The sequence below is a fragment of the Daphnia pulicaria genome, chromosome 1 (genome assembly GCF_021234035.1).
Source record: "Daphnia pulicaria isolate SC F1-1A chromosome 1, SC_F0-13Bv2, whole genome shotgun sequence".
NCBI classification, from domain to species: domain Eukaryota; kingdom Metazoa; phylum Arthropoda; class Branchiopoda; order Diplostraca; family Daphniidae; genus Daphnia; species Daphnia pulicaria.
Window position 1 is genome coordinate 41,919,022 of NC_060913.1, and position 13,046 is coordinate 41,932,067.

Genomic DNA, 13,046 nt, shown 5'->3' on the forward strand with positions numbered 1-13,046 from the left:
CTTATTTGCCAATTGGACGACCAAATGAAAAAAAACAAGCAATTTGTTTCTTGAAAAGTATTTGCAAAGATCAAGACCATGAAATAAATACTGAGCTTTATTTACTATATTTTGCTCGAGTTCGTAATTCAAGTCGATGAAAGAAAGTGGGTGGTATTCTCTAAACGTCAGTCAAATACTTGAACACTCTTTGTCAATATTGTTCTGCTGTATACAAAGTATTAAACAAAGTGAAAAAGCATCCACAATCATACTTACCTGGCTCAGAGGCAACCATGATCACCAAGGTGGTTCCTCCAGGGCGAGGCCTTTCCATTGCACTAAGGATGGGCTGACCCTTGCGATTAATCCAAATGTGATTAACTCGGGAGTACAATTTTTGGTAGTGGGGGACTGCGTTCGCGCCGTTCCCTGAACACACTATAAATGTAAGAAAAATTCTTGTCATCTGCCGGAAGTTGAACTAAATCTGGTCCCGTTAGTAAACGGTAGGGTTGACCGCTTGGGAATACGCGAAGCATCAGATTTTCTTTCTGGGAAGAAACAACAAAGTAATGAAATTCATGTTTAGCTACTTTAATATAAATCATCATGGCCAATGGATTGGCCGTGATCGTCTAGTGGTTAGGACCCTACGTTGTGGTACCTACTAGATATGAATCCGTAGTAACCCAGGTTCGAATCCTGGTCACGGCACTGAAAACTGATTTTTCACGTCAACACGCAGATTAACTATAAATTTTGTTTGGTTGGAAAGTAATGCTCGCTCACTTCAATAGTTCATAATGTGAAAAACAATTTGGAATGAAAACCTGAAATTCCCCCTCCCTTTTTTTGTGTGTGCAGGAAGTTGTTGAAATGTATGGAAGAAAAATACACATTTACAGAATTTCAAGTATTTGACCCGATATTAAGACAAAAATTATTTCATGTATGTAATGAACTGTCCCCTGTTGGTATTAGTCCAATGGGAGATGGAAATTAAAATTTGCCTAGGGTAATCTAAATGAATATTTCTGAACGAAATTGTTGGTCCAACACGTCCAAGCAGAACGAATTCAGCAAATGCTTAAGTAGACTTGCTTTTCTGATTATAATTTAGCTTTGCGCAGTGGCAATATCATAACCAATGAGGGTCTCCCGAGGTGTGATTATTGCTAGTTGAAAACTTTAACCAATACCCCGCCACGATGAAGTGAAATAATCTTTGTCGTCGGCAATTTTTGATAGCTCCATCAGGAGCATTTCAGCGTACAAGAAAAAAAAAATTACAGTCAGTTAGAAAAATTGGAGTGTTGCATAGTGTGTTTATAACATTAAACGGTGAAAGTGAAATCGTATAAGTGATTTTTGTTTCCATTTAGTTGGTATTGCACGTCAGACAAGGCTGATTAATTCGTTCGCTGAAGGCCATTAATATCAGTCAGTTGGAACATTGTGAACACGGGGAAAATATTTGAAAAGGTGATTCCAAATGACAAGGTGAAAAGATTCCACCATGTTTAAAGGGGAAGTTCAATAAATTGTTAACCGCTGTAGGGTGAATGTCGGGGTAAACATCTGATCCCACCACCTACGTGTTGGGCTTGTACCATAAAGATCGTTCATTTTTTTCAAAAATAACACTGCGCACAACTGTTTCGTTCAAAAACATGTTAACGAGCTTTATACATGATATTTACTTTAAAATAACTGTACCCATTGATAAAGAATTGCACAAGGATTTTGATATGTAAACGCATGTTTCGAAAAAAAACCTTACAAGCGCACTTCAAAATTTTGAAATGAATATAAATACAAGGCATACCACTGTTATTTACTCTGGTTTCTAATCAATACCCGGATAAATCTTTCGCCTTTTACTAAAGATTTCCGTGGTTAGGAGCATTGATGAGTCTATATGACTTATTTTTTTAACGCCCGGTCTTCTGATTGGGCACTTTGAATAAATGAAAAATTAAAAACGTCTGTATGCGGAAACAAAGATATTCTACTACTACATACTGACAACATTTGTAAAATGACAAACTGATAGTTTTTCGGTGGTTTTGGTAAGATTAGTGTGTATTTCAAAAAGATAAATCTCAAGCACAAGTAATAGATTAGAGGCGAATATGGTCGGGTAATTGCGTCTAGTTTAATGTCAACGGCCATACCACATAGAACTCACCCGGTCTCGTCAGCTCCCGGAAGTTAAGCTATGTCGGGTCCCGTTAGTACTTGGATGGGTGACCGCTTGGGAATACGGGATGCTGTTGGCATGGAATTATTTTATTTTTGTGAATCCAATTGAATTGAAGTGCTTCCCAAGATGGGTGATACTACATGGACTACAATGTATTATTTTGGCATTAGTTGAAAATGGAAGGAACGTATTTTTTACTGGATATTGCCTACTAGACGTCCTCCAACCTCTTTGTTGCTGAAAGATATTTGAAACGCCGTGCGCGAAGCGCACGGCACAGCCGAGAGGCTACTAGACGTCCTCCAACCTCTTTGTTGCTGAAAGATATTTGAAACGCCGTGCGCGAAGCGCACGGCACAGCCGAGAGGCTTGTACGTTGGTGGTTTCTTCGGGCAGCTCTATCTAATCTCTCTGGCTCTGAGATCCTTATGCAACGCAAGCTAAGTAAAGCGCGAAGCGCACGGCACAGCCGAGAGGCTTGTACGTTGGTGGTTTCTTCGGGCAGCTCTATCTAATCTCTCTGACTCTGAGATCCTTATGCAACGCAAGCTAAGTAAGGGAAGCAATCGTTAGCCTTATGACACTTGGATTGTTGGCTCATTGATCGGACATCCCCGGAACGAGAAAATTAAAAATGACAGTTAGCCAAAAATAGTGGCGTTTGGAAATATTATCAAATTTTATATTCGGTTGTCCATTGACAAATGTACTTATATGTCCTCGTTTGTTTGGCTAAGGTTGGTGTGTATTTCGAACAGAAAGTAAGCAAGCATTAGAACTAGATTTAGAGGCGAATATGGTCGGGTAATGGCGACTGAATTGATGTCAACGGCCATACCACATAGAACTCACCCGGTCTCGTCAGCTCCCGGAAGTTAAGCTATGTCGGGTCCCGTTAGTACTTGGATGGGTGACCGCTTGGGAATACGGGATGCTGTTGGCATGGTGTAATTTTATTTTTGCTCCCCAAGTTAGATGAGACATGGAATATAATGTATTCTTTAGGTATTAGTTGAAAAGGGTATTGCTGGGACTTTGATTAATGATACCATATATTGTAGAACGCATGTTTGTTTGATCTCGGTAGTTTTAACGACAAAAAAAAAGATAGAGGTTTGGCTATTTTGTTGAGGCTGTTGCATGACGCCCACTCACTGGCACGATCCCACTACTGCCGAACACGGGAACTTTTGGCTGCTAGGTTTCCCTCCTGACCCACTACGCTCCTCCTTAGCTAACCTGCACCTACTAGATTCCTCTAGCAGATCCATGCTGATGTCAAGCTTAGTGCGGGCACCTGATCAACATGCGGTATCACGAAACAGGGCTCCTAAACTCAAGCCATCCACTCTACCAAGCCTCCCCGAAGCAGGATTATAGGTGCACGCCAAACACCCAGCTGATAAATGGGCTCTCAATCGATAATACATTACTGTAATAAATTGATTTGATGAGCACGCGGATTCTTTATTGTGTCCAAAATTGGTCTCGTCACTTGTTCTATAACTATTAAAGAGCTTCTCGGTGTTTCAATAAATGAACAAAATGCAAGACCTGACAATGTATGTACTGTGTGCGTCAAGTATTGCAAATCTCAATTTAATATTCCGAAATATCGATCTATGCACTGTAATTTACGCCAAAGCTCATTGATCGTACAAACCTTATTTAGAGTTCTGCAAAATAACATTGCATTTAAGATCATACTTCACAGGATCATTTCTGTAGTATATCTTGACTTGTTTCCCACCAGAAACTTGTCTCCTTTCAACCCACGATGACGAGTTAAGACGCTGGTTTCTGAGCGTGAAACAGGCTGTGAGTGTAGCTGTCTCGACAGCATCAAACACAGTCATTGAGGACCGTTTCCGTTAAATCCATGTGAAATAGCGGAAGGAAACTAGCGTGTTCAGAGTGGTTGAGATGATAAAACAAATTTAAATTCTTGAAAATCTAAAGAGATAAATCTTAATAATAATTCCAGGTATTCGTGTCCTTAAATCATCTGCTTGTATGGCAAAATAAATTGTGAAAGTGAGGTTGGTCAATTTGAGGATGTGTCATGACTTTATGATCGTATTGCATTCTTTTAGTTATTGTTATTTAATCATGATTAATTATCGTTCAGAGCTTTTGTCGTCAGGTGGCGTGGCAAAGCCATATTCTGAAAAAAAAGGACCTAGTGTGATAACGAGAGTAAAATTTGCAACGCCTTCAGCGTAAATTGTATCTCCCTTAATACAGTATGAGCATAATAAAACAAATGAAAATGAACTTTATAAGCATCAAGTGGTCGCGTCTGGAAAAATGAACAACTCAATATTTTATAGCATTTCTTGAATGTTTTGAGTGATATGAGTATTCTTCGTACACCACCGGAAATGTGTTGAACCTCAGTGGTTATTTTGGGCAGTAATCCTTGTAACATTATCGCTTCTCGGCCTTTTGGCTAAGATCAAAGTGTAGTATCTGTTCTTATCAGCTTAATATCTGATACGGGTTCAAATGGACCCCAGAATATTAAACTGATTTTTGGCATACGGTGGGAATACAGTGCTTGCACTGCTCCCGCCACGGGTTGACCCGGTATTGCAGTACCTCCGGGATCGGCTCACCCTCTATGAGGGAGAACATATTGAATAAAACAGAAATTGTCTTAGCACCGTATAATAAAAGACCATGTATAATTGCAAAACTGTCATGTAGACATGTTTGTAATTTTTTCTAATTGTATTTTTTTCGTAATATCAAGAAAAGCATAAAAAAATACGTACTTGATTGTGTTAACTAATTAGTACTGTTCATCTTTCGATGTGATGTTTTCTTTTTAAATATGAAGATGCGTGTATTTTCATATGAAAAGTCGATTTTCTTATTTTCTTATTTGCCAATTGGACGACCAAATGAAAAAAAACAAGCAATTTGTTTCTTGAAAAGTATTTGCAAAGATCAAGACCATGAAATAAATACTGAGCTTTATTTACTATATTTTGCTCGAGTTCGTAATTCAAGTCGATGAAAGAAAGTGGGTGGTATTCTCTAAACGTCAGTCAAATACTTGAACACTCTTTGTCAATATTGTTCTGCTGTATACAAAGTATTAAACAAAGTGAAAAAGCATCCACAATCATACTTACCTGGCTCAGAGGCAACCATGATCACCAAGGTGGTTCCTCCAGGGCGAGGCCTTTCCATTGCACTAAGGATGGGCTGACCCTTGCGATTAATCCAAATGTGATTAACTCGGGAGTACAATTTTTGGTAGTGGGGGACTGCGTTCGCGCCGTTCCCTGAACACACTATAAATGTAAGAAAAATTCTTGTCATCTGCCGGAAGTTGAACTAAATCTGGTCCCGTTAGTAAACGGTAGGGTTGACCGCTTGGGAATACGCGAAGCATCAGATTTTCTTTCTGGGAAGAAACAACAAAGTAATGAAATTCATGTTTAGCTACTTTAATATAAATCATCATGGCCAATGGATTGGCCGTGATCGTCTAGTGGTTAGGACCCTACGTTGTGGTACCTACTAGATATGAATCCGTAGTAACCCAGGTTCGAATCCTGGTCACGGCACTGAAAACTGATTTTTCACGTCAACACGCAGATTAACTATAAATTTTGTTTGGTTGGAAAGTAATGCTCGCTCACTTCAATAGTTCATAATGTGAAAAACAATTTGGAATGAAAACCTGAAATTCCCCCTCCCTTTTTTTGTGTGTGCAGGAAGTTGTTGAAATGTATGGAAGAAAAATACACATTTACAGAATTTCAAGTATTTGACCCGATATTAAGACAAAAATTATTTCATGTATGTAATGAACTGTCCCCTGTTGGTATTAGTCCAATGGGAGATGGAAATTAAAATTTGCCTAGGGTAATCTAAATGAATATTTCTGAACGAAATTGTTGGTCCAACACGTCCAAGCAGAACGAATTCAGCAAATGCTTAAGTAGACTTGCTTTTCTGATTATAATTTAGCTTTGCGCAGTGGCAATATCATAACCAATGAGGGTCTCCCGAGGTGTGATTATTGCTAGTTGAAAACTTTAACCAATACCCCGCCACGATGAAGTGAAATAATCTTTGTCGTCGGCAATTTTTGATAGCTCCATCAGGAGCATTTCAGCGTACAAGAAAAAAAAAATTACAGTCAGTTAGAAAAATTGGAGTGTTGCATAGTGTGTTTATAACATTAAACGGTGAAAGTGAAATCGTATAAGTGATTTTTGTTTCCATTTAGTTGGTATTGCACGTCAGACAAGGCTGATTAATTCGTTCGCTGAAGGCCATTAATATCAGTCAGTTGGAACATTGTGAACACGGGGAAAATATTTGAAAAGGTGATTCCAAATGACAAGGTGAAAAGATTCCACCATGTTTAAAGGGGAAGTTCAATAAATTGTTAACCGCTGTAGGGTGAATGTCGGGGTAAACATCTGATCCCACCACCTACGTGTTGGGCTTGTACCATAAAGATCGTTCATTTTTTTCAAAAATAACACTGCGCACAACTGTTTCGTTCAAAATTATGTTAACGAGCTTTATACATGATATTTACTTTAAAATAACTGTACCCATTGATAAAGAATTGCACAAGGATTTTGATATGTAAACGCATGTTTCGAAAAAAAACCTTACAAGCGCACTTCAAAATTTTGAAATGAATATAAATACAAGGCATACCACTGTTATTTACTCTGGTTTCTAATCAATACCCGGATAAATCTTTCGCCTTTTACTAAAGATTTCCGTGGTTAGGAGCATTGATGAGTCTATATGACTTATTTTTTTAACGCCCGGTCTTCTGATTGGGCACTTTGAATAAATGAAAAATTAAAAACGTCTGTATGCGGAAACAAAGATATTCTACTACTACATACTGACAACATTTGTAAAATGACAAACTGATAGTTTTTCGGTGGTTTTGGTAAGATTAGTGTGTATTTCAAAAAGATAAATCTCAAGCACAAGTAATAGATTAGAGGCGAATATGGTCGGGTAATTGCGTCTAGTTTAATGTCAACGGCCATACCACATAGAACTCACCCGGTCTCGTCAGCTCCCGGAAGTTAAGCTATGTCGGGTCCCGTTAGTACTTGGATGGGTGACCGCTTGGGAATACGGGATGCTGTTGGCATGGTGTAATTTTATTTTTGCTCCCCAAGTTAGATGAGACATGGAATATAATGTATTCTTTAGGTATTAGTTGAAAAGGGTATTGCTGGGACTTTGATTAATGATACCATATATTGTAGAACGCATGTTTGTTTGATCTCGGTAGTTTTAACGACAAAAAAAAAGATAGAGGTTTGGCTATTTTGTTGAGGCTGTTGCATGACGCCCACTCACTGGCACGATCCCACTACTGCCGAACACGGGAACTTTTGGCTGCTAGGTTTCCCTCCTGACCCACTACGCTCCTCCTTAGCTAACCTGCACCTACTAGATTCCTCTAGCAGATCCATGCTGATGTCAAGCTTAGTGCGGGCACCTGATCAACATGCGGTATCACGAAACAGGGCTCCTAAACTCAAGCCATCCACTCTACCAAGCCTCCCCGAAGCAGGATTATAGGTGCACGCCAAACACCCAGCTGATAAATGGGCTCTCAATCGATAATACATTACTGTAATAAATTGATTTGATGAGCACGCGGATTCTTTATTGTGTCCAAAATTGGTCTCGTCACTTGTTCTATAACTATTAAAGAGCTTCTCGGTGTTTCAATAAATGAACAAAATGCAAGACCTGACAATGTATGTACTGTGTGCGTCAAGTATTGCAAATCTCAATTTAATATTCCGAAATATCGATCTATGCACTGTAATTTACGCCAAAGCTCATTGATCGTACAAACCTTATTTAGAGTTCTGCAAAATAACATTGCATTTAAGATCATACTTCACAGGATCATTTCTGTAGTATATCTTGACTTGTTTCCCACCAGAAACTTGTCTCCTTTCAACCCACGATGACGAGTTAAGACGCTGGTTTCTGAGCGTGAAACAGGCTGTGAGTGTAGCTGTCTCGACAGCATCAAACACAGTCATTGAGGACCGTTTCCGTTAAATCCATGTGAAATAGCGGAAGGAAACTAGCGTGTTCAGAGTGGTTGAGATGATAAAACAAATTTAAATTCTTGAAAATCTAAAGAGATAAATCTTAATAATAATTCCAGGTATTCGTGTCCTTAAATCATCTGCTTGTATGGCAAAATAAATTGTGAAAGTGAGGTTGGTCAATTTGAGGATGTGTCATGACTTTATGATCGTATTGCATTCTTTTAGTTATTGTTATTTAATCATGATTAATTATCGTTCAGAGCTTTTGTCGTCAGGTGGCGTGGCAAAGCCATATTCTGAAAAAAAAGGACCTAGTGTGATAACGAGAGTAAAATTTGCAACGCCTTCAGCGTAAATTGTATCTCCCTTAATACAGTATGAGCATAATAAAACAAATGAAAATGAACTTTATAAGCATCAAGTGGTCGCGTCTGGAAAAATGAACAACTCAATATTTTATAGCATTTCTTGAATGTTTTGAGTGATATGAGTATTCTTCGTACACCACCGGAAATGTGTTGAACCTCAGTGGTTATTTTGGGCAGTAATCCTTGTAACATTATCGCTTCTCGGCCTTTTGGCTAAGATCAAAGTGTAGTATCTGTTCTTATCAGTTATTCCCCTACACTTTGTCTTTTAGCCTCTAGTGTCGGATCTTTGAAGCGATCACCTTCTTCTCTTATTTTTCCGTAACCGTACTGTGACTTCTTTTGCACCGAAATTTGATTGTCCCTACCGTTTGATGCTACACCCTGTTGATTTTGTTCCCTTTTGATCTATGCTGTGTGGAACGGAAGTGTCCACTCTTCACAAGTACGTGATTCCTGGGTCCAAATCTCCGCCGGATGTACCACAAAGATGACTTCCCACACCGGATTGCCACTTCTCCTCCTTGATGGTCTGTTGACCGTCCGTTTCAACTGGATGGCTCTACCTTGATGGCCTGCTGACACCTGTACACTGGATAAAGCACCATGAAGTAAAATTGGCCCCCCCTCTTGATCGATCCCTACTGTTTATCTCTACTTCCCACACCGGATTGCCACTTCTCCTCCTTGATGGTCTGTTGACCGTCCGTTTCAACTGGATGGCTCTACCTTGATGGCCTGCTGACACCTGTACACTGGATAAAGCACCATGAAGTAAAATTGGCCCCCCCTCTTGATCGATCTCTACTTCCCACACCGGATTGCCACTTCTCCTCCTTGATGGTCTGTTGCCCGTCCGTTTCAACTGGATGGCTCTACCTTGATGGCCTGCTGACACCTGTACACTGGATAAAGCACCATGAAGTAAAATTGGCCCCCCCTCTTGATCGATCCCTACTGTTTATCTCTACCTTTTGTTGCTATGCCCTGTTGTTTTTGTTCCCTTTGATCTCTGCTGTGTGGAACGGAAGTGTCCACTCCTCACACGTACGAGATTCCTGGTTCCAACTCTCCGCCGGATGTACCACAACGTTGACTTCACACACCGATCTATCTCTACCTTTTGTTGCTATGCCCTGGTGTTTTTTTGTTCCCTTTGATCTATGCTGTGTGGAACGGAAGTGTCCACTCTTCACAAGTACGTGATTCCTGGGTCCACATCTCCGCCGGCTGTACCACAACGTTGACTTTCCACACCGATCTACTACTTCTTCAGCTTCTCACTCTTAATAATGATGAGTAAAACTCCTCTCGCAACTCTCTCTCTGTGTAGACATACTCTCCTGCATTTTCAGCCGATTTTGCATCTCTTCTCCCAAATGCCCCGTCATTTGATGAAAATTTCCCCTCTGGCGTAGCCACCTATGTACTGAGATAAAAATTCATTGTCAATAAACAATTTAATCTGTTCTTATCAGCTTAATATCTGATACGGGTTCAAATGGACCCCAGAATATTAAACTTATTTTTGGCATACGGTGGGAATACAGTGCTTGCACTGCTCCCGCCACGGGTTGACCCGGTATTGCAGTACCTCCGGGATCGGCTCACCCTATATGAGGGAGAACATATTGAATAAAACAGAAATTGTCTTAGCACCGTATAATAAAAGACCATGTATAATTGCAAAACTGTCATGTAGACATGTTTGTAATTTTTTCTAATTGTATTTTTTTCGTAATATCAAGAAAAGCATAAAAAAATACGTACTTGATTGTGTTAACTAATTAGTACTGTTCATCTTTCGATGTGATGTTTTTTTTTAAAATATGAAGATGCGTGTATTTTCATATGAAAAGTCGATTTTCTTATTTTCTTATTTGCCAATTGGACGACCAAATGAAAAAAAACAAGCAATTTGTTTCTTGAAAAGTATTTGCAAAGATCAAGACCATGAAATAAATACTGAGCTTTATTTACTATATTTTGCTCGAGTTCGTAATTCAAGTCGATGAAAGAAAGTGGGTGGTATTCTCTAAACGTCAGTCAAATACTTGAACACTCTTTGTCAATATTGTTCTGCTGTATACAAAGTATTAAACAAAGTGAAAAAGCATCCACAATCATACTTACCTGGCTCAGAGGCAACCATGATCACCAAGGTGGTTCCTCCAGGGCGAGGCCTTTCCATTGCACTAAGGATGGGCTGACCCTTGCGATTAATCCAAATGTGATTAACTCGGGAGTACAATTTTTGGTAGTGGGGGACTGCGTTCGCGCCGTTCCCTGAACACACTATAAATGTAAGAAAAATTCTTGTCATCTGCCGGAAGTTGAACTAAATCTGGTCCCGTTAGTAAACGGTAGGGTTGACCGCTTGGGAATACGCGAAGCATCAGATTTTCTTTCTGGGAAGAAACAACAAAGTAATGAAATTCATGTTTAGCTACTTTAATATAAATCATCATGGCCAATGGATTGGCCGTGATCGTCTAGTGGTTAGGACCCTACGTTGTGGTACCTACTAGATATGAATCCGTAGTAACCCAGGTTCGAATCCTGGTCACGGCACTGAAAACTGATTTTTCACGTCAACACGCAGATTAACTATAAATTTTGTTTGGTTGGAAAGTAATGCTCGCTCACTTCAATAGTTCATAATGTGAAAAACAATTTGGAATGAAAACCTGAAATTCCCCCTCCCTTTTTTTGTGTGTGCAGGAAGTTGTTGAAATGTATGGAAGAAAAATACACATTTACAGAATTTCAAGTATTTGACCCGATATTAAGACAAAAATTATTTCATGTATGTAATGAACTGTCCCCTGTTGGTATTAGTCCAATGGGAGATGGAAATTAAAATTTGCCTAGGGTAATCTAAATGAATATTTCTGAACGAAATTGTTGGTCCAACACGTCCAAGCAGAACGAATTCAGCAAATGCTTAAGTAGACTTGCTTTTCTGATTATAATTTAGCTTTGCGCAGTGGCAATATCATAACCAATGAGGGTCTCCCGAGGTGTGATTATTGCTAGTTGAAAACTTTAACCAATACCCCGCCACGATGAAGTGAAATAATCTTTGTCGTCGGCAATTTTTGATAGCTCCATCAGGAGCATTTCAGCGTACAAGAAAAAAAAAATTACAGTCAGTTAGAAAAATTGGAGTGTTGCATAGTGTGTTTATAACATTAAACGGTGAAAGTGAAATCGTATAAGTGATTTTTGTTTCCATTTAGTTGGTATTGCACGTCAGACAAGGCTGATTAATTCGTTCGCTGAAGGCCATTAATATCAGTCAGTTGGAACATTGTGAACACGGGGAAAATATTTGAAAAGGTGATTCCAAATGACAAGGTGAAAAGATTCCACCATGTTTAAAGGGGAAGTTCAATAAATTGTTAACCGCTGTAGGGTGAATGTCGGGGTAAACATCTGATCCCACCACCTACGTGTTGGGCTTGTACCATAAAGATCGTTCATTTTTTTCAAAAATAACACTGCGCACAACTGTTTCGTTCAAAAACATGTTAACGAGCTTTATACATGATATTTACTTTAAAATAACTGTACCCATTGATAAAGAATTGCACAAGGATTTTGATATGTAAACGCATGTTTCGAAAAAAAACCTTACAAGCGCACTTCAAAATTTTGAAATGAATATAAATACAAGGCATACCACTGTTATTTACTCTGGTTTCTAATCAATACCCGGATAAATCTTTCGCCTTTTACTAAAGATTTCCGTGGTTAGGAGCATTGATGAGTCTATATGACTTATTTTTTTAACGCCCGGTCTTCTGATTGGGCACTTTGAATAAATGAAAAATTAAAAACGTCTGTATGCGGAAACAAAGATATTCTACTACTACATACTGACAACATTTGTAAAATGACAAACTGATAGTTTTTCGGTGGTTTTGGTAAGATTAGTGTGTATTTCAAAAAGATAAATCTCAAGCACAAGTAATAGATTAGAGGCGAATATGGTCGGGTAATTGCGTCTAGTTTAATGTCAACGGCCATACCACATAGAACTCACCCGGTCTCGTCAGCTCCCGGAAGTTAAGCTATGTCGGGTCCCGTTAGTACTTGGATGGGTGACCGCTTGGGAATACGGGATGCTGTTGGCATGGAATTATTTTATTTTTGTGAATCCAATTGAATTGAAGTGCTTCCCAAGATGGGTGATACTACATGGACTACAATGTATTATTTTGGCATTAGTTGAAAATGGAAGGAACGTATTTTTTACTGGATATTGCCTACTAGACGTCCTCCAACCTCTTTGTTGCTGAAAGATATTTGAAACGCCGTGCGCGAAGCGCACGGCACAGCCGAGAGGCTACTAGACGTCCTCCAACCTCTTTGTTGCTGAAAGATATTTGAAACGCCGTGCGCGAAGCGCACGGCACAGCCGAGAGG

At 39.3% G+C, this 13,046-nt stretch overlaps 19 non-coding genes and 2 pseudogenes across 19 annotated transcripts; all 21 read left to right on the plus strand.

Moving 5' to 3' along the window:
* Positions 1-250: 250 nt before the first annotated feature.
* On the plus strand, positions 251-414 carry LOC124322098. The gene has a single exon (XR_006914452.1). It is a non-coding gene; the product is annotated as a U1 spliceosomal RNA (small nuclear RNA).
* Positions 415-606: 192 nt separating this feature from the next.
* Trnah-gug lies at positions 607-696 on the plus strand. Its single transcript is given in 2 exon segments — positions 607-643; positions 662-696. It is a non-coding gene; the product is annotated as a tRNA-His (tRNA).
* A 404-nt stretch (positions 697-1,100) lies between these two features.
* Positions 1,101-1,242, plus strand: LOC124322731. The gene has a single exon (XR_006914998.1). It is a non-coding gene; the product is annotated as a U4 spliceosomal RNA (small nuclear RNA).
* Positions 1,243-1,816: 574 nt separating this feature from the next.
* On the plus strand, positions 1,817-1,939 carry LOC124322924. Its single transcript, XR_006915177.1, has one exon. It is a non-coding gene; the product is annotated as a U5 spliceosomal RNA (small nuclear RNA).
* Positions 1,940-2,142: 203 nt separating this feature from the next.
* Positions 2,143-2,261, plus strand: LOC124323025. The gene has a single exon (XR_006915274.1). It is a non-coding gene; the product is annotated as a 5S ribosomal RNA (ribosomal RNA).
* A 748-nt stretch (positions 2,262-3,009) lies between these two features.
* LOC124323027 lies at positions 3,010-3,128 on the plus strand. Its single transcript, XR_006915276.1, has one exon. It is a non-coding gene; the product is annotated as a 5S ribosomal RNA (ribosomal RNA).
* Positions 3,129-3,882: 754 nt separating this feature from the next.
* On the plus strand, positions 3,883-4,104 carry LOC124322523. Its single transcript, XR_006914803.1, has one exon. It is a non-coding gene; the product is annotated as a small nucleolar RNA U3 (small nucleolar RNA).
* Positions 4,105-4,614: 510 nt separating this feature from the next.
* On the plus strand, positions 4,615-4,805 carry LOC124322255. The gene has a single exon (XR_006914601.1). It is a non-coding gene; the product is annotated as a U2 spliceosomal RNA (small nuclear RNA).
* Positions 4,806-5,314: 509 nt separating this feature from the next.
* On the plus strand, positions 5,315-5,478 carry LOC124322100. The gene has a single exon (XR_006914454.1). It is a non-coding gene; the product is annotated as a U1 spliceosomal RNA (small nuclear RNA).
* A 192-nt stretch (positions 5,479-5,670) lies between these two features.
* On the plus strand, positions 5,671-5,760 carry Trnah-gug. Its single transcript is given in 2 exon segments — positions 5,671-5,707; positions 5,726-5,760. It is a non-coding gene; the product is annotated as a tRNA-His (tRNA).
* A 404-nt stretch (positions 5,761-6,164) lies between these two features.
* Positions 6,165-6,306, plus strand: LOC124322732. Its single transcript, XR_006914999.1, has one exon. It is a non-coding gene; the product is annotated as a U4 spliceosomal RNA (small nuclear RNA).
* Positions 6,307-6,880: 574 nt separating this feature from the next.
* LOC124322925 lies at positions 6,881-7,003 on the plus strand. Its single transcript, XR_006915178.1, has one exon. It is a non-coding gene; the product is annotated as a U5 spliceosomal RNA (small nuclear RNA).
* A 203-nt stretch (positions 7,004-7,206) lies between these two features.
* Positions 7,207-7,325, plus strand: LOC124323029. Its single transcript, XR_006915277.1, has one exon. It is a non-coding gene; the product is annotated as a 5S ribosomal RNA (ribosomal RNA).
* Positions 7,326-8,079: 754 nt separating this feature from the next.
* LOC124322524 lies at positions 8,080-8,301 on the plus strand. Its single transcript, XR_006914804.1, has one exon. It is a non-coding gene; the product is annotated as a small nucleolar RNA U3 (small nucleolar RNA).
* Positions 8,302-8,811: 510 nt separating this feature from the next.
* On the plus strand, positions 8,812-8,949 carry LOC124322356 (annotated as a pseudogene).
* Positions 8,950-10,058: 1,109 nt separating this feature from the next.
* Positions 10,059-10,234, plus strand: LOC124322319 (annotated as a pseudogene).
* Positions 10,235-10,743: 509 nt separating this feature from the next.
* On the plus strand, positions 10,744-10,907 carry LOC124322101. Its single transcript, XR_006914455.1, has one exon. It is a non-coding gene; the product is annotated as a U1 spliceosomal RNA (small nuclear RNA).
* A 192-nt stretch (positions 10,908-11,099) lies between these two features.
* Trnah-gug lies at positions 11,100-11,189 on the plus strand. The gene is given in 2 exon segments: positions 11,100-11,136; positions 11,155-11,189. It is a non-coding gene; the product is annotated as a tRNA-His (tRNA).
* Positions 11,190-11,593: 404 nt separating this feature from the next.
* Positions 11,594-11,735, plus strand: LOC124322733. Its single transcript, XR_006915000.1, has one exon. It is a non-coding gene; the product is annotated as a U4 spliceosomal RNA (small nuclear RNA).
* A 574-nt stretch (positions 11,736-12,309) lies between these two features.
* LOC124322926 lies at positions 12,310-12,432 on the plus strand. The gene has a single exon (XR_006915179.1). It is a non-coding gene; the product is annotated as a U5 spliceosomal RNA (small nuclear RNA).
* A 203-nt stretch (positions 12,433-12,635) lies between these two features.
* LOC124323030 lies at positions 12,636-12,754 on the plus strand. Its single transcript, XR_006915278.1, has one exon. It is a non-coding gene; the product is annotated as a 5S ribosomal RNA (ribosomal RNA).
* Positions 12,755-13,046: the final 292 nt, after the last annotated feature.